Below are 24,934 nucleotides of genomic sequence, written 5' to 3' on the forward strand. Positions count from 1 at the left end.
ATATCCCCATTTTGTGTTGCTTAGAGAGGTTTTATATCGACTAGACAGGTACAAACAAACGGGGAAGTTGATACGACAGTTGGTGGTTCCAGGAGCTTTCAGATAGCAGGTTCTGGTTTTAGCCCATGCAGTTCCTTGGAGTGGTCATTTGGGATGGGATAAAATGGTGGAGAGATTAACCTCCCAGTTCTATTGGCCAGGCGTTTATGCTGAGGTCTCACGGTTCTGTTCCGCTTATTCAGAGTGTCAAAAGCCAACAGTAAACTGACAGTCTCCTGCCCCACTGATCGTACTCCCAATTGTAGGGGCCCCTTTGAAAAAAAGGGGTTGATTTAGTGGGTCCGATTGAACCACAATCTGAAGGCTATAAATTAATTTTAGTTGTGGTTGACTATGCCACCCGTTATCCAGAGGCTTTTCCCTTAAGGGTCGCTACAGCAAACAGGTAGCAACTAAGTTATTAGAGCTGTTTTCCAGGGTTGGATTACCTAAAGAAATTATTACCGACCAAGGGACAAACTTTATGTCTAAGTTAATGCAGGGGGTGTTAAAGTTGTTAAAAATTAAATCTGTCAGAATCTCAGTATATCATCCCCAAATGGATGACTTAGTCAAAAGATTGAACCATGCACTAAAGTCTATGTTAAAGAAGTTTATAGATGCAGAAAAAAGGTGGGATGAGCTTCTACCCTATTTGTTATTTGCAATCAGAGAAGTGCTCCAGGCTTCTACTGGCTTTGCCCCTGTTGAGCTTCTTTATGGGAGGAAGCCATGTGGAGTTCTCAACCTTCTGCGGGAAGCATGGTAAGAACAACCAATAGAGGGGCAAAGCATTCTTCAATATGTGGTCCAGATGTGGTCAATTGGCTTTGGAAAATTTGGTAAATACACAGGAGTTTCAAAAACTTCTCTATAACCGAAACTCGAGTTTTTTCACCTGGGGATAAAGTCCTTTTGTTGTTACCAACTCAGGGAAGTAAACTACTAGCAAAGTGGCAAAGGCCATTTGAAGTAATTAGAAAGGTTGACAAAGTTAATTATGAAGTCTCCTTACCTGACTCCCGTAGAAGTAAGCAGATTTACTATGTTAATCTGTTGAAAGCATGGAAGGAACAAAAGGTGTTTTTTTTTTAGACCTGGTAATGGCCATAGTGACCTTGGTCCACAGATTCCTCAGTCCGATGGGGTCTCTTCACTCCTTGAACCTTTGAATTCAGACAAGCTGAAGCCTCCCTTGGGGAACCTTTTTAATTAATTCTCAGATGTTTTTTCTGATAAACCAGGGAGGACCAATTTAGTCTTACATGACATTGTAATCCCAACTGGTGTAGTAGTTCGACAAAGACCCTATAGGCTACCAAGGGAAAAACAAGCACAGGTAATCAAGGAAATACAAGAAATGTTGAAGTTAGGGGTAATTGAGTTGTCTAGCAACTGGTGTAGCCCCATTGTCTTGTTCCCGAAACCAGATGGTTCTACAAGATTCTGCATAGACTTCCGCAAAGTTAATGCAGTGGCCAAATTTAATGCCTACCCAATGCCAAGGGTTGATGACCTGCTTGATAGGTTAGGTTCGGCCAGATATGTTTCTACCCTTGATTTTACAAAGGCATATTGGCAAATTGAGCTGACAGAGGAAGCTAGGAAGAAAACTGTTTTTTCTACTTCATTGGGCCTCTTTCAGTGGAAAACAATGCCTTTTGGCTTACATGGTACCCCGGCCTCTTTTCAGAGGGTAATGGACCGGGTGCTTCATCCTCATCAGGTTTATGCTGCAGCATACTTGGACAATATTGTCATATACTGTATAGTCAGCATTCGACTGCCTATGTTAATAGGCTTAGAGCTGTTCATCAGTCTTTGAGAGATGCAGGTTAAACTGCTAATTTGAAGAAATGTGTTCTAGGTAAAAATTAAACCAAGTACTTAGGGTATATGGTGGGCAGTGGGTTTCTGAAGACCCTTGTGAGTAAAGTACAGGCACTAGCTGATGCCCCAGTTCCGACTACCAAGAAAGAGTTAAGGTGCTTCTTGGGTTTAGTAGACTATTACAGAAGGTTTTTGCCTCAATTTTCTACCTTAGCTGTTCCCTTAACAGATCATTTGAAATAATCTGCCCCAAATAAACTTGAGTGGTCTAGGGACTGTCAGTCTGCGTTCACCAAAATTAAACATCCTTTGTGTAAAGACCCAGCTTTAAAGTCCCCAGATTGTTGTACAAATAGATGCCTCAGATGTGGACTTGGGAGCCGTTTTGTGTCAGGAGTTTGATGGCATTGAACACCCTATTATATATCTTAGTAGAAAGTTGTTCCCACGAGAGACTAGGTATTCTGCAATAGAAAAAGAATGCCTTGCTTTAAAATGGGCTCTTTGAGATATTATCTTTGTGGGGCCAGGTTTACTGTGGTTACTGATCATGCACCGTTAAAATGGTTACAGTCCATGAAAAATTCTAATGCAAGGCTGACAATGTGGTACCTGGCTCTCCAGCCTTTTTCTTTTGAAGTCCGGCACAGACCGATACGTCTACATATGAATGCGGATTTTTGGTCCCGAACTGGGCTGAAGAGTCGGGCTTCCACCACGGGCTATTTAGGTTCGTCTTTTAACGGGGGAGGTATGTGACAGAGTGGGTCTCTCCCACATTCTGAGGAAAGGGTTAACCTCCTGTAGCCAGGGAGGAACCACACTCTTTCCTCAATTAAGATCAGCTAAAGTATAAAAACCTGGTAAGTTGAGTTAGTCAGTGGAAATGTGAGGGAGAGGTTACACTTTCAGCAGCTCTCTCTATGCTGGACAATCTGAACCATGACTGTGCTGTGAATGCTCGTTTGAACTGCTGTCTCATATAAGTTGAATTATTGTTCCGAACTGTGTTTGCCTTGTTTGCCTTATGTAAGAAGCCCTTACACTGGCTCTGCCTTTTCAAGCCTGGAATAAAAAGCTTACTTGTTTGAAACACCTCAGTCTCCCATTGGTTGTCTGAACTTACCTGCTATAGCCTCCCTATGTTATTTTATTCCTGTGGTGTAGGGAGGCTCTGAAAGTTTTCTTTTTTACCTGTGGGTCTGTGCTTCTAGCCCAAAAAATACATCCAGGCCATGGGACAAGAAGGGCTGCCCTAGGAGGGATGATCACTAAAAAAAAAGGCCCCGGATGGATTTACCAATTTCTTTAAAAAACACTTTGCAGTTACCCCTACTCTTACTAATCTTTTTAATTTTGCTACTTTCCCTGCTGAAATGCTGGAAGCTCAAATTACCATTCCTAAACCAGGGAAGGACCCCTCTCTATGTCAGAACTATAGACCAATAGCTCTCCTAAGTACTGATGTGAAAATGTTGAAATTGATAGCTAATCGACTTTCTCCATTAATCCCTCAACTTCTCCATCTTGACCAGGTGGGCTTTGTCCGTGGCCAGTAAGCCTCTGACAATACCCGCAGAGTTTTTGATTTGGCTACATTATTACAAAAAAAGACCAGAATCTATCTTCGCTTTAGGTGCCAAAAAGGCATTTAGCCGCCTACTCTGGAAATTTCTTACTACTACCCTGACTACTTTTGGTTTCCAGGGAGAAATATTGTCATCTATATCTGCCCTGTATAGTAACCCAAATGGTAAAGTTCTGAGCAATTTATTTTTTCCATTTGTAATTTCAAGCGGCACGAGACAAGGGTGCCCTCTCTCACCCTTAATGTATATTTTAGCTATTGAGCCCTTTGCTGTTATCATTTGAAGGTTAACTTCTTTCCCTGGATTAGCTGTATCCTCTACCCCATGTTTATTTGCTGTTGATGTATTATTATTTGTTAACAGCCCAGAGACCTCCCTGTCTGTCTTACATAATGCTATTGGTAGGTATAGTTGTGCTTCTTTTTATAAATGAAATACTAGCAAAACGGAGGTATTGTCTTTTCATGTGTCACAGGAAAATTTATGCCGTCTTAAAACAGTTTCTGAATATTGAATATTGGAAGCATGACTTGGGCATACATATTCCGAATCGCAAGTCAAATTTTGCTGAGATTAATTACTTTCCCATTATTGCTCATGTTACTAATCTCTTGAAGAGCTGGATGGGCTTTGAGGTCTCCTGGTTGGGCAGATTGGCACCATTTAAGATGATGGTCCTGCCATAATGAATGTATTTGTTCTGCACGATACCCTATTTGGTTCCCCAACTGTATATAGGCCAGATACATAAACTAATTTAGCATTATATTTGGGAAGGCAAACCTCCATGTATAGCTTATCACCGCTTAACATGAGCTAGACATCAGGGAGGTCTCGACGTCCCTGATCTATGGGCATACCAATACGCATGCTTGGTGACTCAGATCAGTGACTGGGCTTTACCCATCAATTCCAAACCCTGGGTTGATTTCCAAACCCTGGGTTGATTTAGAGATAACCCTGCTTCCACACTTCCCTTTGTCAGAATTGATTTAGACTCCTAAACAACTGCGGCCTTTATCGTCTGACTCCCCAAGAGCTATATTGGATTTTCTTAGACCATGGGACACTAATGTTGTCTCATCCCAAGGTTCTAACCACTCGCAACCTCACTCTCCTTGGTCTTTCCCGTTTAATTCTGGAATTTAGTATTTCAGTATGGCGCACTTGTGGTATTAACACAATTGCTGAGGTGTTAAGTAATAACTCCATGCTACCCTTTTCCCACCTACTGTACAGAAGCAATATAGCTTTCCATCCGGGGAATTATTTACCTATATGCGTATAAGCAATTGGGTGTCTAGTATGCTTAAAGTATCTGGCTCCCTAAACCTCCCCCCACCCTCTATTTTATCCAAAATGTCAACTGGCAATTTTAGGGGTGCTATTAGATTCTGGTACTCCCTATATATGGAACATGAGAATATCATTAAATCCAAAGCGCAATTAAAATGGGAATCAGATTTTCACATCATATTCACACCCCAGCAATGAGAAGCAATTTATTTAACTGCCCACCGATTCTCTAAATGTTATAACCATTCGGAGAAGCAATTTAGGTTGTTACATAGGCTGTATTATATATACCCCAGTGAAACTTCATGAGATCTGGCCCTCCCAATCGAAATTCTGTTGGCAAAATTGTTCGGTGCCAGGAGATATTTTCATGTTTTTTGGAGTTGCCCCATAATCCAATTGTTGTGGTGGAAGGTATTTGCCCTGGCCTATAAAGTTCTTAACATGCATTTTCAAGAGTCACCTTCCATAGTTCTTTTTCATATATACCCCTCAGATCTGTCGAATGCTGATCGTTACCTTTTATGTCATATTTTGATTGTCGCTAGGGATGCCCTAGTGCAAAATTGGAAATGCTCTTTTCCCCCATCTATGCATGAAATCCTACATAAAATTCACTATGCTTTTCAAATGGAGACCCTAGGCATCCCATACTCCTCCACGGCCACTTCTCCTTTGGTAAAGTGGTTTAAATGGCACAAATTTGTAACCTATGGGGAGGGTGCAACGTTGCTCCTAGGAACGTCTTGATTTCCTTACAAACTACTCTTGTTGATGGTTGTATATCTTTTTCTTTTTTTTACTATTTTGTATGTATTATTGTGACTATGGTATGCAGGGCTGCCATCAGAAATTGTGGGGCCCGGGCCCTCCTTCCCCCACTACCTTATTCCTTAAAAAAATTGCCCCAAAAATATCAAGCCTGCCCTCTTATGTGCATCCAGCCAGCCCCCCTTTCTGTGCGTCCAGCAATACCCCTTTTGTGTACATACAGCCAGCCCCCCTTATGTGTGTCCAACCAGCCCCCCTTATGTATGTCCAGCCAGCCATCCTTATGTGTCCAACCAGACCCCCTTATGTGTCCAGCCAGCCCCCCTTATGTGTCCAGCCAGGTCCCCTTATGTGTCCAATCAGCCCCCTTATCTGTCCAGCCAGGACCCCCCTTTATGTGTGCAGCCAGCACCCTTTACTATCCTGCCAGGACCCCCCTTTATGTGTCCAGCCAGACCCCTTATCTATCCAGCCAGGACCCCCCCTTATGTGTCCAGCCAGCCCCCTTATCTATCCAGCAAGGACCCCCCCATTATTTGTTCAGCCAGCCCCCTTATCTATTATCTATCCAGCCAGGACCCCCCCCTTATGTGTCCAACCAGCCCCCTTATCTATTATCTATCCAGCCAGGACCCCCCCTTATGTGTCCAGCCAGCCCCCTTATTTATCCAGCCAGGAGCCCGCTTGTGTGTCAGCCAGCCCCCTTATCTATCCAGCCAGGACCCCCCTTATATGTCCACCCAGCCCCCCTCTCCTCCGCTTTCACAACAAGCACAGCACAGCACTTTTAGACTTACCGTCTGCTGCTGTGTGCTGTCTCTTCTGCTGAGTCCTGAACTCAGATGCGCCTGCACGTGTTCCCGGGGTGTTAGAGCGGCGGCGGGTCCTAATGCCCACCGGCTCAACTGAATCTGCTCTCCGTAAAAATATAAATAAAATGCTAGAAATGAAAGGGAGGGGGGGGGGGGGCGGACATTGGGGGGGATTGGTGGAGCGCGCCCGGGACGCCAGTCCCCTTTCTGCCAGGTGTCCGGGCCCGGGACTCCAGTCCCGGCAGTTTCCCCCTGATGGCGGTCCTGATGGTATGTACTACTGTTTATGATGTTGTTAATGTTGACGGTGATATCTGATTCCTTTCCCCCCTCCCTATATTTTTTTTCCTGTACCCTTCCCCTTCCATGTTCTCTTTCTTTTTCTGGAACAAAATTTCAATAAAAATATATTGACGACGAGCGGGACCCCCAGCAGTACAGTATGAGTGTCAGAGAGCAATACCACAGATCTGCCCATGGAGCTAGCAGGTGCAGAACCCAGACAAGAAAATGATCACAGAGATTGTACATTAAAGAGAGAAGTCAGACAAGTGGCACCATTACCCCACCAAATACACCCCATCCAGGCGTGACACGGGCTGCAATCCAGCAAACAGCCTATCTCTACCCCATATCACAGAGCAGCTCTGCCAAAGCACTTACCTGCCGAAGCTGCCATTTACCGCTCATCCACGACTACCACTTGCCTTCACTTTGGTCAGAAAAGCTTCCACAAACTACCTGCACCCTAACTCCGGTTCTCCTCACCCCCGCGGACAGCAGGCAGGCAGGCATGGCTGTTGAGAGGGCGGGCTAGCATGGGGCTGCGCAGCATGACCTTTGATGTCACACCTGCTCGGCCACACTGCTGTACAGCATGCCCAACCCACCACACAGCCTGCCCGCTGGCCGGGGCAGCGTGCTCTAAGCCCAAGTACTCTGACCGGCTGCAGTTCAATCTCGTGAAACCTGGGATTGAAAGTGCCGTACATTTGATCCCCTGTCCACGCTTGCCAACTCTCCCTGATTGTCAGGTAGACTCCCTGAAATAGTAGCAATCTCCCTGTCTCCCTGAAGAGTCTAGCGATCTCCCTGATTGCACATTACCCCCATTATGCAGCTGTTATAGAAAAAAACAGATATATACATTCAAATGGGATCATTAGTATAATTTCTCTGCATTTGTTATAAGGCACAATGATCCCTAAGGTTACAAGCATTTTCTGAAAAGTATCAGTGTGTTTTCATCAACAAATAGGTCTTACTAACTGCCTTGAGGCTCATTTACATTTGGATGTAAGTCAGTATTATGACACACCTCTCAGATGTAGCAATACACGCCCACTTTAACGCCGCCCTCATAGGTACTACTTTCACAATCTCCCTGAAATGCTTTTTCAAAAGTAGGCAAGTATGCTCCAGTCTCATTTTATTACTGTTTGTTCCCAACGGTAAAGCACTACAGAATATGTTGACACTATATACATTGTTTAGAGTAATAATACTGTTTATATACTAATACATGGTGTATATGCTTAAAGGTGTCTTCTGAAGGTAGCTTTGTTGTGGTGCTGGGCTCTTTTCGCTCAAAACTTTTTGTTATTTTGTCTTTATCTACTCTTTTGTATTTTGTTTATTTCCTCTTTCCTATCTTACCCATAATGGAAGTATCTACCAAAGGTGAAGGGATACAACTGCTAAGGAGCATAATACCTAGGGCCGTATTCAATTAGACGCGAAAAGCTGTTTTCTGTGAAAAAGTATCGCCAATCACAGCTTTTTGTGTGGTCGGAACTTATCGTCATATTCAATTCCAGACGCTTTTCGCCTACGCGGAAAGTCAATGCAATGTAATAGGCGAAAAAGATTCGCCTCTGAATAGCAGGTGAAAAGAAGTGCAACATTTTATTTTGGGGTGCAAAGGTGGGGAATCCTCTCAGAACCCTTGAGACAGCCCCCCAAAGGACAACTGTGTCAAATAAACCCAGAAAAAAACTTAACAAAAAGTACTTTCAATTTGGGGACAAAAAAGTAAAAAGTGGGGGGAGAAGCATAAAAACTAGCAAAATAGACTTCTTGGGGGTCTGCAAGGGGATGGGTCAGGTGTTTTTAGGATTACAGGTGCTGGCAACAGGTGCTTTTTTCACATTTTAAAACTTCACTTTAGAGTCGTTAAAATATGCTAGCACCCATTTTCAAGTGCCCCAAATTTGACAGGAATACTTATTTTCTCAATAAAATACTGCTTAATGCCATTCTTCACCACTTGTACAAAGATGCTAATAAGAAGCTATTGAAACAACTTAAGTACCCCAAACAGTTTTATTAGGGCTATTCGGACACATCTACATTGGTCACCAATGTTAATGCATCTTTTTGGGGGGTTCAGACTGCTTTCCCCAATTCTGACAGCACTTTTCGTCTGGTTTGAATTCGCCACTTAACGTTTTCGCGTGGTTTGTAATTGAATACGGTGAAAATCGGGGGCACACACTATAAGTTTCCGACAACACTGGTCTAGTAAATTCAGTGGGCTAAAAAGTGTTAATTATACAGTATAATATTTTATCCCTCCAGACTTACTTTACATAACAGTTGTAGCAACTTCTGTAGGTTAACGGGTAGTAAGACAACCAGCAAATTGTGGAGCTCTATGTTACATCATTATTTTGTTTTAACTTTGGGTGTGCACACACATTTTGACTGGTGAGCTTTGTGTGCTAGTGCGGTAATTAGTCCACATCTGGCAATGATGGGTTTGCTTTAATACCAAGTATATTAAATGAAAGACTTGTTTGTTTTTATTAACTTTTGAAAACAAAATTTTGCAATGTAGTTTACGAAAGCATGATATATAGGAAAATATACATTAATCACATCAGATATATAGAGGGATAGTGTCCTCTCAAAGAGAAGTAGAGACCAAAAGTTTTGAAAAAGATTTTAAATAAATAAAAAAGTGCTAGAAATATAGACAAACCATTGTGGTTAAGTAAGCAAGTATGAACTATCTTACTGGTGAAAAAAAAGAAATTATTTAATTTATTAAAGCTAAAACTGTCTGATTAACTTAATAAATACAAAAACTTTGGTGACAAAAGATAAGACAAATCCCAAGAAGAAAAACGGATAATATTGGGCATTTGAAATACAGTATAAGGGAGTCAATGCAGTTGAATACAAGTCAGTTTTGCAGGTATATTATGTGTGTTCTAAAAAGTACACAATAGGAAAAAGCAGAGCAATGTAATCGATACATGTCAGGGTATTCTGTGTGTTACACTGTAGCTGAGTGCATACATCTAAGGTGGTTCAGAGTCATATGGAACTCAGTCACATTGCCACTTGTGGCTAAAGGGGTGTAACTGAGTGGTAACGGGGATTTCGCACATGGCCAAGTTTAGTGTGGGCATGTTTTCAGGTGAATATCTGGCACTAAGGATAGTAATCGTGAAATGCAGCTGTCTCCACGATTAGTAGCACCGCTACTTACCACCCCTGTGGCTGGCTTCTGCACATGTGTCACCTTAGGTCACGCATGCGCAAAGCTGCTGGGTACACAGTGAGGAGGTGGTGGACAGTTCATCGCAACCCTGGAGCTCCTTCCCATAGGAAGGAGTGGGGCTCCGAGAACCAGCGCCATCTGAACTATGTTCCCCTCCTTGCACTTTTGGTATACGGTACATGCATCCAGAGTGTCTTTCGCACAGCATTCTGGGGCCCAATTTATGTTGTTGGCAGTCGCTGACCATGACATCAATCCTGGAGGGCCGGAGCAGGAAATCCATTTCCTCCATAACAAAACGGGGAATGGACGCATAACACACAGCTGTATGGTATGTGACCATATCAACTACAGCCTAGCTATGGGTTATAATTTAACAGACTGTAAATGATAATGATGTAATAACTAGAGATGTGTGGTTTGATTGCTGAGGAAACCAAACGCACCCGAACTTACGGGTTCCAAATCGAACTGAGCCGGGGCTTGGGTCTTCCCACCATGTACGGATTAAAAAATTAGGCAAAATGTCACCTTCCCGGGGTCGGATCTTGCTTGTTTTGGATTGCATATTAATGTCCCTCCATCGTGATTGGGCAGTATTTCACACAGGAGACTAGAGGGATAGGGTGCGGGACTGGGTTGCCTTACTGGGAGGCACTAAAAAATGCCATTTGGAGTGGACTGAAGCACTGTTTTAAAAACCACTACAGGCCCCTGTAACTCACAGCATGTCCCCCATGACATAACCACGCCCCCTTTATGGCGAGACCACGCCTCTTTTGCAGGCGGACTGCCAAGGCTGATTAGCAGCCCGAGTCCATCCCGGTGTATAGGCACTGTGGACTGTGGACTGCAGCAGTAAAAAAAGTTATTTAGGAGGAGTGGACTGGAGCACTGTGTTAAAGTCTACAGGGGAACTTTGCCATTAAAAAAAAAGCCATTAGGACAGTAACACTGTGTTTAACTTAAAGGGTCACTGTGCAATAAAAAAAAAGCCATAGGTGTGCTTTGAGGCAGTGTGTTGTGTGTTCTGGCATTGTTAACAATAAAATGAAAATAAAACTTAAACTTAAAAAATATAACCTCATTAGGGTGCCATTATACTGCGAGTGATGTAAGGCACTGTGTTGTGTGTTCAGGCACTATTATCAAAAGTATAATACAATTTTAAAATGTGTGTGTTAAAAAATAAAATATTATTAGGGTGACACCCTTATATTAGAGGAGCTGTGAGGCACTGTGTTGTGTTTCCAGGCACTGTTATAAAAAAATAATAAAATTTTAAAACTTGTGTGTTAAAAAATATAACGTCATCAGGGTGCCACCCTTATACTAGGAGCGCTGTGAGGCACTGTGTTGTGTGTTGAGGAAATGTTATCAGAAAAGTAATAACATTTTAAAACTTGTGTGTTAAAATATATAATGTCATCAGGATGCCATCCTTATACAAGGGGTGCGTGAGGCACTGTGTTGTGTGTTCAGGAACTGATACAAAATACAAGAACATTTTAAAATGTGTTTGTTTAAAAATATTACATAATTAGGGTGCCATCCCTATACTAGGGGTGCTGTTAGGCACTGTATTGTGTGTTTAGGTTATGTTATACAAAAGAAATAACATTTTAAAATGTGTGTTAAAAAATATAACGTTATTAGGGTGGCACCCTTATACTAGCGGTGCTGTGAGGCACTGTGTTGTGTGTTCAGGCACTGATAATGATGTTAACACTGATGATGAGGAGGATGAGGAGAATAATGACATCTTCCTAGTATAGAGATGATTAACAATTCTGTTAGCCACCTTAAGCCCATTGATAGCTTGTTTTGTGAGGGCCCAAACAAAAAAAACACTGCAGCCACAAAAGTGGCAGTCCCTGTCGCTGAACTGCTTGGTTTGTTAAACTGTACATGTCCTTTTTAATATACAACATAAGGGTGGGTGGGAAGCTTCTAAGGACATTTCTATCTTGCACCACTTTTAATTTTCTTTTTAATAGGGCTCTATTTTTGGGGGGCATATTTTTGCATAGACAAAGTTTTATTGGTTATTACTCTAATACATTGTTAATTTGCAACAAATTATTAACCAGAAATAATGTGGTACCTCACAAAAAATATTTTTTAAAGAATGATGGAGCCTATTTACTTTAGTATTATGAGTAATATGAACATTGCAATATAAATTCTATTCTTTTATGGCCTTTTCTCAGTTGCTGCAAGGCTACATCTCAAGTTACATTTTCTTAATCTATCAATCAATCAAAATCAATTAAAGTGTACCTCTCTTCCACTACATAGTCATACATACTCCACCTCCATTTCCCTGTTCTGTCCTCAGGCATCTGATCTACAGTAGTTCCTGATTACTGAAACATTCTTTCCAGTATTGCCAACTCTGAAATGGAAAACAAGCATCCTATAAGTAAAAAACAAGCCCAAAACAATCATAAAAAGCCCAATTTATGGGGGTGTCTCTTTGTCCTCACTCTCTACCTGCCTAACTTCCTTTATTCCCCCTCTTCTCTAACCTAAACATTTTTGTGTATGCACAGCCTTATCTGCCTATATTACTTTTCTCCCTCGACACCAGCCTCCATATTTTTACCTCTTCCCTCTTTTCATACCGCATTCCCTTGCCAGTCTTCAGCTAGGGTTGCGACGCCCGACCACACGATATATATCGGACGATCAATACATACTGCAGGATGTGGTGACCAAACATCTGATATGTCGGGTACTGGCTCCATCCACTATGCCAGAGTTGGCATGCAGGCCGACGGAACAACCCCGATGGACGACCCACAGGAGTGCGCAGGGTCACGCGGTCACTGGCCGATGTGGACGATATGTCAGCCCAATCAGCAGGATCAGGCGACATATTGTCTAGTGTGTACCCACCTTTCCTCTACCTGACTCTTCTTCTCAGCATTTCTCTCACCCCTCTTCTTTACCTAGTTCATTCCTGTCACCTGTCTAATTCCATTATCCCCTCTCTTTAACAGCCTCAGTCATTTTAACCCACCCCCATGTACCTGCCTCATTTCTATCATTTAGTTTACATCTCCTCCTTGCCTGCCCCATACAACTTCACCCTGTCCACTGGCTACTGCCCTCTATTCCCCAGACACAACCTTCCCCCCTCCCTCAGTCACTACCAATGCAAAACACACACACACACACACACACACACATTTAACTTACCTCCAGGGGTGCCTCGGCAATGCACACAAAAAACAAGCCCAAAAACAAGCAACCTTAAAAAAACAAGCCCAAAAACAAGCAACAATCGACTGGCGAGAAAAACAAGCAACTTGCAAAAAAATTAAGCCCAATTCCATTTGTTATAAGCAGACTTGGCAACTATGAGCCGTATTCAATTTGAGCGGACCCGCAATGTTTTTCCACCTCCCGGACTTATCGCCTACATCGCGTGTTTTGCAGGCGGAAAAGTATCGCGCGCGTGCCCGCGTATCCCCGTATTAAATTTGAAAGTACGCAAAAACGGGACCCAGCGAAACTTAAACAAGCGGAAAGTCCTGTCAGATTTGGGGAAATCAGCCTGACACCCACAAAAGATGCTCTGACATGGGGGTTAGCTATGGTTACCCCCAATTTGGCTTACTGAAGGTATTTGTTGTTTTTAAACGGGCTCAATAGCTGCTAAATAGCGATTTTGTATAAGTGGTGCAGAATAGTATTCAGGAGGGTTTTTTTGCAGAAAATAACATCACTGTAAATTTGAGGAACTTGAAAACGGGGGCCAGCATATTTTAAAGTTGCTAAAGTTAAGTTTAAAAAATTGTAAAAAATCCACCTGCCGCAATCCCCTGCAAAGAAAAAAACACCTGGGGCATACTTAGGTACCCCCTCAGAGTCTAGTTCACTAGTTTTTAACTTTGTCCCCAAACATTTTTTTTTTGCCCCCAAAATAAAAAGTGATTTTTTTGGGGTGTTCCTAAGTGGTTTCTAAAAACATTTTGATGCAGTTTACCTTTGGGGGACTGTCTGAAGGCTACATTGGGGTTCCCGTAACGTTGTACCTCAAAACCCCAATTCTGCACTTTTTTCCGCCTGCTATTCATAGGTGAAACTTTTCCGCCTAGGCGGAAAGTCTTTCAAATTGAATACATTGATACTTTTCCACCTGGCGAAATTACGTCATCGGCAAAACTTTTTTTCAAATTGAATACGGGCCTATGATTCTTTCGTATAGTTTATCAAACTGCCATCCTGTCTGTCACTGCTGTGCTGCATTGTTTCATAGATGTGCTATTAAACTGTTGTGTGTTTGTGCCACTGCTCTGTTGCTTAGTTTAGCCAACCAGCCTTTGGATAATATTGGTGAACAATATTGTGAGGTGGTTAAAATTGCCTGGAAATGACTGAAAATTGATGTTATTGAGGTTAATAATACTGTAGGAACAAAAACAGGCCCAACTTAGAGGATTTTAGCTGTTTTTATAATAAAAAAAAAAAAAATCCAGATTCAAAACCAAAACATATGAGGGTGGTTTTGGCAAAAACAAAACACGATGATGAATTAGAACAAAAACCAAAACATGGAGGTCAGCTCACATCTCTTGTAATAATCCTACACATTCTCAGGGGGTCGGGAACAGCACAGGAGCCTGTGGGTTGGATCACCTTTGGTGTTAAGGTGCATACACACTAGACGATATGCTCCCTGAGCGATATCGTCTAGTGTGTCCCCGGCAGGCTGTGCTCAATGTCGTTCATGACATTGAGCACAGCCGCTGAACGATATCATTAGCGATATCGTTCAGCGCCGGGCTCTCTCACCCATTCCCTGACATGCAGCAACCTGACGAGGTCGTCAGGTTGGCCTGCATGTCAGCCCGATGAACGAGGATGACGAACGACCCGCGGGAACGCGCGTCGTCGTCATCGTTCATCTTTTTTGTGTTAAACATGGACGATAAAGTGGACGACTGAACGATAACGATATCGTTATCGTTCAGTCGTCCACTTTAATCACCCAGTGTGTACGCACCATTAGACTTTGAGCTGTATCTGGAACTACAAACTCCTTGAACTTGCACAAAGGATGAACTGTCTGTTCTAGCCTGCTGTGGCTTTGCCTGGAAATCTATCCAGTGCATGCACCTCTGCCATCATTTCACTTCTAAAGTCTGGTGTTTAGAAGAGAAAAATGGCCACTCTTCATGAGCTTTTTATTTAATCTTCCTGCAGTCCTGTTTACCAGTCTCAACCCCCCAGTATTTACTGGGACTTATTAAGTGGCCACCCATCTAAAATAAGTGCCATCCCCTGAACATACTTATTTTTGAAAACTAGTTTCAGGGAGAATACAGTGGTAGTAGAATGCACCAAGCACCATTGAGGGGCCGTGTCATGCTCCACTCAAAGGGATTGTCTAGCTCCACATATTGGTGTATATGAACTTAAATGTTTGTTGCAAGATATTTCTATATAACATTAGTACAGTAGCAATATATTTTTTGAAATTTAGCAAATATTGATACTAAAACTGCTGTCTGCAAACTAGATTTCTAATATTCAATTATTTGCTGTTGTATTTATTTTCTTCTTACATAGCACAATATACATGATAAATATGATGCCTATGCAACTACTTTTGAACCTAAATTTCGCCTAAGTACCGTTGGTTCACCACATATGATAAGAAATTACAGACAAACTTTAATGATCATCTCTTGGTAAAAAATGGATTTTAAAACTTTTTGTTGTATTGTCCTGTTTGTGTGTTTAACTAAAGACTACTGATAAAACATTCTCAATGTCAGCCACAGCTGACACACACTAGCAGTAGACGCTGAGATAAAAAGATACTGATCACAGGGGTCAGGCAAACTCTAGACCTGATTCAGACCCGCTCGCGAGCGTATAGTGCTCGCAAGCGGGTCGATGGTCGGCCAGTGCGCATGCTCGCTACAAAACGGAGCGGCTGTCGATGTTGATCGACAGCTCGCCCCGTTTTGTAGGCGGGGAGAGGGGGTGGCTGGACAAACGGAGGCATTCCCGAGGGAACGTCTGGCGTTTGTGGATGGCCCTACTGACATCATTCGTGATGTCAGTAGTGAACTTCCTGCTCTATTAGAGCAGGAAGTTCACTCGACGTGTGGGAACCGAGACCCTACCACAAGGGTCTCGTCGCAAGCCCGACGGTTACCCACAGGTATGCGAGCGGCCTGGAGGCGGATTTTTTTTTTTCTAAATCTGCCACCTCTGAATCTGGCTCTCTGTTCCATCCTGCTGCAGGTCCAAAAGGGATTTGCTGAGAGTCTGCAGGAGAGGCTGATTAGCCTGGACAGCAGTCATAATTACTACAGCAAATCACTTTCCTTTCCCAGAAATCCCTTGGTGGTCCTCTGGCTGCAGTGAAGAATCCAAAGAACCTGGTGGATTTGAGTTACAATCCAGGGTAGAGGGAGATTGGAGCTTGAAACGGGATGCTCCCGCAAAGATCTGGGAGGGCAGGCAACTATGCCCCTGAGCTAGGCACTCATCAGAATTGTACTAAATGAGAAGTTGTGCAAAGAATTGGCAAAATAGATTTATAAAAGATAAATATAAGGTAACTGGGTAAGCTTTGTTAACAATGATGCTGCTTGCACAATAAATGGAATACAACAGAGATAATTAGATATAGAAAAATATATTAGTATTACTAATCTGTCAGTAGTAGGCAGATTCACTCATGCATAAATATCCTTGCAGACACATGCATGAGATGCAAGCACTGTTTTATAGCAGACTGAGCTGCTGATTAGACCACATCATGAATATGGAATATGGATTTTGTCACCTGACATAGGACAGGAGTATCTAATTACCAGAATCTGAGCAGACATTTACATTGGTTATATGTGTAGTAGGGTGTAGTATAGACTTGGTCCAGAATTTTTGTAGCATCTTGGGTGAAGAGGGCTTATTCTGACTCAAGCACTAGAAGAGACAGGATGTGAGGAATAAAGCAGAGTGAGAGAGAGAGTGGAGTCAAGCAAGACAAGAAGGCAATATGGAAATAGTGATGCTATGAGGGAAGCAGTGTACTGTAAGTGGGGGAAAACAGACCAGCATATCTATACAGCGCTGGGGAAGAGCCTGTGCTTGAGACTCAGGCAGTCAGTGAGAGATGTGGAGAGGGAGGGAATGGGTTCTTCCTCCACCCTCCAGATTTCATTGCACTTGTGCAACACAGAAACTTATTAGAATGATAGATGTTTGATTTCTTAGGCACCACAGTGCTTTGCAGCACCAGACAGTGAATGAAATAGGACATACATAAAACAGGATCATACAAGGGATCATACAAGGTAGACAAAATAAATGCATACATGAAAACAAAGGGGAGGCCCACACACATAAGAAAGCTTCCATTCAAACTAGAAGTGGTCACCGATGAAGCAATAGGCTTGAGTGTGGCTCAGAATGGTTGTGAGGGTGCATTAGCATGGGTAATTTTATAGGGTAAGCTCTGATAAAGAGATGGGTCATCAGAGAGCATTTGAGAATTTCAAAGCTGAGGCTTATCAGGCATAGTATGGAATTCCATAAGTGGGCAGCTGTATTAAAATGGCTTGTAGGTGGAAGTTAGTGGTGGTACCAGAGATGAGGCGAGGTGCAGGGGAAGTGGGTGATCAACAGTGTCAAAAGCATTAGAGAAGGCATGTATGGTAAGTATGGAGATGTGACCTTTGACTTTGCTTTTAAGTAGATCATTAATCACATGTGTAAGTGCAGTCTCAGTTGAAAGTTTGAGACAAAAGGACAACTGAAAGGAGTTGACAACGGAGTGAGAGGAGAGAAAGGGATATAGGTGGTTGTACATAAGTCGCTGAAGTAGTTAGGAAGCAAAGGGGAAGGGAGAAATAGGCTGGAATTTAGAGAGAGAGACTGGGTTGAGAGATGGTTTATTTCAGATTGGTGAGAGGGAGGGTGTGTTTTTATATAAGAATGGAAAGGTGCCATTGAGAGATACAAGATGAAGAGATTAGCTAGAGGTGGACATGTAATAGAAGAGATATAGCAAATAAGTTGGTAGAGAACATGCAGGTTTTAGGCTGAGATGATGAGATGAGTGCAGATACTTCATTATGACAGTTACCTAAAGAGAATGAAATGAGAGTGGATTGGTGAGTGTTGAGGTGTGTGAGATTTTAAATGATGCAATATTTTGCCGAATGATGTAGATTTTGTATTTGAAGTGGATGTCAATATCGTGGGCTGTGAGGGAAGAAGGTGGGGGAGGTGTAGGTAGGCAGTTAGAAAACTAGATGGATATTAGAAAAGTGAGGTTATTGCTTGGCAAGTAAAAGGGCAGTGTTATAAGATGATATAATCAAGTCTACATTAACCTAGCTATTGGTGGAGCTGTACTCAGATATAAAATATGAGCCCTGATTTCTATAAGATCTGTGGTTAGAATTTAAACATAACAGATTTAAGGCTGATTGTTCCATGGAATTAATTTGAGTGCATATAAGGGCCAGGAAGGAATTTCCCCCTGTGGGTAGATAACATGCCATTTTTTGCCATTCCTTTGGATTAAGATTTAGGGAATTGAACTTGATGAACTCGTTTTTTCCCCACTCTAGTAACTATGTCGGTATATGTTAAGAGGCGACTAAAAAGCTCAGCATTGTTGAAGAGACTATGGCTAACCACTTTCATATCTTACCTCCTGTATAGTCCTCGTTAAGTGGAAGCCGAGACATGTTTTTGTAATGTTCCCATGAAACCGCTGAGTGATGTGAGAGTGGAAACTGGAGCCAAAATCCCTGAGATGATTTCCATTAAGCTCCCCATAAATTCGCATTCCCTTATGGTTCCTAGCCCTGCCCCAAGTGTGAGAATGTCCCTGCTCACTCGCTTCCTCTGTGTGGGTGACATGCGTGAGTTATAGCTGCGTTATTCAACACTCGGCAGGGAAATAAGAAAAATATATTAATTACACTTACTCTCATTCTTGTGCTGACATAATATCCTTTTCAGAGGGATTTGAAAGGAGAGTTTAAACTTAGTCCCATTGGATCTTATTAAAATGCAAAACCTGGAGAGGTAGATATATAGTAATTGGTTTATTTAAAGAAAGTGGGACTTTTCATGTATTTCAAAGTACATTCTGTTGTTGGCTCCTTGGTTCCTGTAATTCCTTCATTGCCAAATTCGGAATTTAAGGAACTCCCGGCCATCTGGAAATTCTGTTTTTCATACCATTGTGGAAAAAACTGAAACACACATGTATTAGCAAATCACGAGAAGGGCCCTCAACACTTCATGTATCAGTTGGCATCTGAATACTAAGCACTGTCGTATGCAATTACAGCAACATTGCTATATAGTTTTGCATAGTCTTTTGGTAAGCATTATTTTACTCCTGATGACAGAAATGCTATGGCCAATAGTGCCTATTGTAGCGTGAAATGTGTTACTTTTCAGAGATTTACCAACTGCTTGAAAGTGAAAAGAAGGGTGTCAGATTTAGACACTTTCTTGCAACCCCAAATGTGAAAAATATTATTTCCATTTTCATACTTTTTTCTCTTTGTATTTCTGGCACTATTGCCAGACTACACAGCTGAGATGGCAAGGACTGCAGCTGTACTTGTTCCACAGTGATCCTACTTAAATGGGCGTTTCAATGCAAAGCCCACAAAAACACAGTGAATCTTATTATAATAAGAGCTTTTCACAATTTAATAAATAGAGAAATGCATTATCTTATTTTTGTTACAAAAACAATTGAGGGTATCTTACATGCAAATATACGTGGGTGTTAGGGTACTATCAATTAGAGATAATAAGAATGGTTTCCAGAAGACCTCAATACTCTCACCAGTACTTGGATGGCCCCACGTCTTCAATCTCCAGATAGTAGACACTTATTATCTCATGGTATTGACAAAAACATTTGGTGGATGGAACACTAAAGGGGGCAGACAAACAGTAGACGTTCAGGTGGGATTGGTAAAGATGGACCAGGTACAGGGCTGACAGTGATATAGCACAAAGTCCAGTTAACAATTCTAGGTCAGGAGCTGGCAGCAACAAAACAAGGTCAATAGACAATACAGTAGTCAGGGGTAAGCAGCGGATAAAAGGAAGTCCAGTAACATGCTGAGGTCAGGACAGACAGCAGACAATAGCAGAATCCAGCAAGCAAGCCAAGTTCAGGGCAGGTAGCAAGCAAAATCCAGTTCACAAGCCATGGAAGGGCAGTAGACAGAATTGAAAATCCAAAGACATTCCGAGTCACAACTGGGTGCGCAGATATTATTACTAGCACTGGTGCACAGGAGAGGAAGTCTTAAAAAGTCTGAATAACCAATAGGAGATGGAGGTTCAGCCTCTGAATTAAATAATCAAAACCTAAGCAGAGGCATCTGTGATGTTTTTCGAATTAGATGATACATTTCTGCTTAGATCAGAGTTCAGAAACCAGGAGAGCAGAAGTGGCACGTGCTACATGACACCAACACTAGCTGTCTAGCAATGGAACTGTGCATTTCAACACTTGCAGCAAATCATAACAGCGGGTCTGCTTTCTTACTCATCATCATTGCATGCAATCTATTAGTTGACATATAAGTGTAGTCCTTTTACAGGTGGTAGACAGCATGTGGTATATTTTGTGAACATGGTCGTAACATGTCAACGTGCTTGGCATGTCAACATTGACCATATCAACTTTCATCATCCCGACACTGATGAAGTGATGACATGATTATAATGTCAACAAAATGTCCCTGGTGGTCTCGTGGTGACTTACCTGGTATGGTGTGTCCTCTGGTTCCAGTGGTATCTATAATGGGTGCACAGTGTGTGGTGTGGGTCTTCCTGAATCCAGGGTTTATATGTACTGCACACCCACCATCAGGGGCATAGCTAGACCTATGGTTACGAGGGGGGTGCATAGCCCGTAGCAAGGCTGTTAGCAATGTCTCTCCTCACTGATGCTGGTCATATGAGAGGAGGGACGGGCCGATCAGTCTAAACAGGGGCCCGCAGCACTGATGATCCCTGCAGCAAAATTGCTTCCTAGTCACAGGCTGCAGAGTGCCTGTGAAATAAGAAGCAGTTTGCATGAGGGATCAGCGGCGCCCATGGTCAGGAAACATCCAGTACTCACTCCATGAGTCCCACACACCAAAAATTGGTGAAGGGGGGAGACAGGCATCGAAGGTGCTGCAGACCCCATAGCAACTGCACCCCTTGCACCCCCAGTAGCTACACACCTGCCCTGCACCCATGCTTCTCATGCTGTCTGAGTCTGGTTAGACCATCAGACTATAATATATCCCTAAGTGCACTGTTTTAAGTACACATTGATTTGTGTTGTATTGTGCAGTGCCTCACATTGATTTTTGATTGTGCACTTCAAATATGGAAGTTTGTTTGCTGAATGACCACAGACTCACAGTAGGCTGCTGCAGCTGATTGAGACATAAAAACATTTTCCATGTAAAAGGTACCAATTACTAGCACCTGAAAATTCAGATGTTTTATACTCAAATTTGCCAGAATTCCCATATGGCCAATGTGGCCATGCTTTCATGTGACATGCACAGTTTTGTTTGCACCTCTGGAGATATATCTTTGCCTCTCCACACCCCTAGGAGTAATTCTAGCTTGCACAAACATCTCCCAAAAATGGAGGTGCACTTTGAAGGTGGTCCATCTAGGTGTACTGTTGCAAAATCAATCTGTTTTACTGTGCTCATCAAACGTGCTCTTTAAATTACCTCCTGTGAATGTTTACACAGAAACATTCATATTAAATTATTTTCACTTCCTCTGCCATCGGGCTACACATTGGGCTGTGTACGGTATGAGCAATGCGATAATGTAATAAATATGGCATTAGCTAATGGGGCCAAACAAAGAGCTTGGTAAATGGGGCTTTATCACAGTCTACATAGAAAGCTATGGGGACTGTTGCTGTAATCAATAAGAAATGGACCACAGCAGATATCTTCTTTTTTAAAATATCCTTGATACTCTAAAGTCTGCCTAAGTGTGCCAACCCCATTAATATTTTGGCTAGATGAAATACAGAGATGTAACTAGACATTTTAGCGCCCTTAACAAGAGAGAGGATCTGGGCTGCCCCTACCATCTGTCTCTCTCTCTATATATATATATTATTTTGTGCATTTTATTTCTTCCAATGTCTTCTATATACATTTTCTTAATTTTTTTGTGTCATTTTACTTACTCCACCACACCTACAGTATACATAGTTGTTATTGATGTTTTGTCTTTTATATACTCATTCCCCCTATATTTGTTTATTTTGTGCCATTTTATCCACTCCAACCGGTGTGCAAATTTTTTTATTCATTTTGTGCCGTTTTCTCTCCTCCACAGACCACATATATTTTTTCTTATTTGGACTTCTAATCTCCTGCCCCCTCCCCCTCCTGATCTTATATATTCTCTGAATAAATTGGTTGCATTTTCTTAAGTTTGTGGCATTGCAAATGCTATTAATAAATTGGTGGCATTGCAACGTGACCATCCACGCCCCTGCTCCACCCCCTTCCCAAATGTTATTATGATTTTATCAATAAGTTTGTGGCATTGAATTATGTTATTTAGATGTTGTTGGCATTGCACAATGTTATTAATTATATTCTCTTCCAGCTCCAGCCACCCATTTCCTTATTTATATATATATATATATATATATATATATTATACATATATGTACAATCCACTGCTCCGGCACTCCTCCACACAGTGTAAGTGGGCTTAGAGCCCCAAACTTGCTCCGGTGCCCTCCCAGGAGGACAGCACCCCCAAATCTGGTGCCCTTGGTATGTGACCACACCATCTACAGTTTTCAAACAGTTTGAAAAACAAGTGAGTGCCAAGTTTGTATGATATTTTTTATGTTGATGGTGTGGTCACATACCAAGGGCACCCCAGATGGTTGAGTGCCGTGGATTAAGCCTGTCGTTTATTTAAATTTTGTGGTCACACTTGCTAGGGCACCCTGTTTTTCATATGTTAGACAAACTTTTTTTTGTCTATATCCAGGTGCTTAATAACTGATATCCCAGGGTGTGGTCCTGTCTCTTTAAGCCAGGACCCATATTCATGTTTAAAATGTATGCAAGCTTGAGCCCAAGATGGCAGACCAAGATCATTTATCTGAGAATCAGTGTAGGGACTGGCCAGATGGGAATGACTGTGAAGTGGTGGTCAGCTTAACAAATTATTGCAATATTTTGGAACCAACATTCCCTGTATTCAAAGGAGTTGCAGTTTGAAAAACAAGTGAGTGCCAAGTTAGTATGAGATTTTTTAAGTATATATATATATATATATATATATATATATAGTGAGACAGGGTTAGCATAACTCCACATGAGGTAAGTATGGAATATCCAGATCTCCCAGGTTTGGCAGAGCAAAGGCATTAGGAATGTGTAATATCCAGTTCAGGTGTTGCCTCAATCAGAATCTGGACGGCAGCTGATTACAGACATCTGTGTGAGGCTGGTTTAAGAACTGCAGAGACAATGGGGTAACTGAGCCTGATGGTGAGATAGTTGCCCAGTTTATAGGCCAGGGGGTTACTAGTGTTAGGGATCCTGGAACTGCGAGTCCACTGAAGAAAATATTGCTGTTTGGAAGACTGTGTAACATCTTTCCTGTGAAACTGTCATATCCTGTGTATCTGCCTGTGGTGAGCAATAAAGCTACTGATGGATTTTACCTGGTCTATGTGATTCTTGTCACATTTGGCGCCCAAACAGGGACTTGCTGGAAATAACTACATAGAAAGAGCCCGAATACAGTGACCAGATCCACCTACAGTGGCAGTGAGATGCTTTGCAAGACGTTACCCACTGCACAGCGGCTTGGTGAGTGAGTAGCTTTACTAGCAGCTGGGTGGGTGAGTGTGGCAGGCCAGCCATAAAGTGGCAGTTGTTCACAGTGATAATTTGTCTGTGTATATGCAAATTGTGCACAATAAAAAAAACTGCTTAATTTCTATGTATGTGGTTGAGTACCCAGGGAATGTAGTGCAGTTTCAAAGCCAGCTGTTATAGATTGCTGGCTCTGGCTTGCAAAAGAGAATTTATAAAGCCTGCTAAATTTGTCTATAAAGGGATAAAGCAGTGTAATATGGAGGAATTGATTAAACTGTTTGCTGAATTGGCTGTAGGGCAGCAAGCTTTGGCTGCTGGACAACAAACTGAACTTCAGCTATTACATGCAGAGTTAACTGAAGTGAGGAAAGGTGGGCAGGAGCAAGAGGTGTTACAGAAGCTTACTCCATTTGATGACATTGAAGCTTTTCTGTGCAGCTTTGAGTGTACTTCTAAACCCGTCTGAAGCTCCAAGGGTCCAGCTGGCCAAATTAGCCAGGCTGAGTAAGGCATGGTTGCAGCCGGATAAGAACTCTACTCAGTGTATAGTAGAGATGGTGGATTTGGACCATGCTGTGCAGGTACTAGATCGTGTGGTGCAACATTGGGCTCTACAGGCTGATCCTCAAACGTTTGAGGAGTTAGCGGTGGTGGTTGAACGGTACCTGACTCTTGGGAAGTTAAACAAAGCCAAACAGGTATTCCAGACAGTTCCCAAGCCTAGAACCCAGGTCCCAGTTGTTAAAGCCAACAACCCACCTCCAGCTGTGTGTTTTGACTGTGGCGAGCCTGGTCATTTGCACCAGCACTGCCCATAGCAGGGCGAGCTGATGGACTGTAGTGCCCCCGGTGCAAGCCACCTTGTTTTGTTTGATGGTGTGAGTGGAAGGCCGGGAGGTCTGTGCCTTAGTGGATTCTGGCAGCAAATTAACCATAATCTCTGCCAACCTGGTTCCACCTGGGGCTGATAAGGTGCTATCCCCAGTAAAGATTATATGTGTACATGGGGATGTAGCAGAATGCCCCGAGAGCACTTCCCAATAGTGATCGTTGGGCGATCCCTGAAGGTGATAGCCGCAGTAGCCACCAGGCCACCCTACCCATTGATCCTGGGTCGGGAATTTCCATTGTTACAAGAGGTGGTTACGTGGAATGATGACAGCAGAAGGTCCACATCAGAGGTGTCCCAGGAGCCAAGCTCTGCTGTTT

Source organism: Taudactylus pleione, unplaced genomic scaffold (genome assembly GCF_031769625.1).
Source record: "Taudactylus pleione unplaced genomic scaffold, aTauple2 ptg000007l, whole genome shotgun sequence".
NCBI lineage: Eukaryota > Metazoa > Chordata > Amphibia > Anura > Myobatrachidae > Taudactylus > Taudactylus pleione.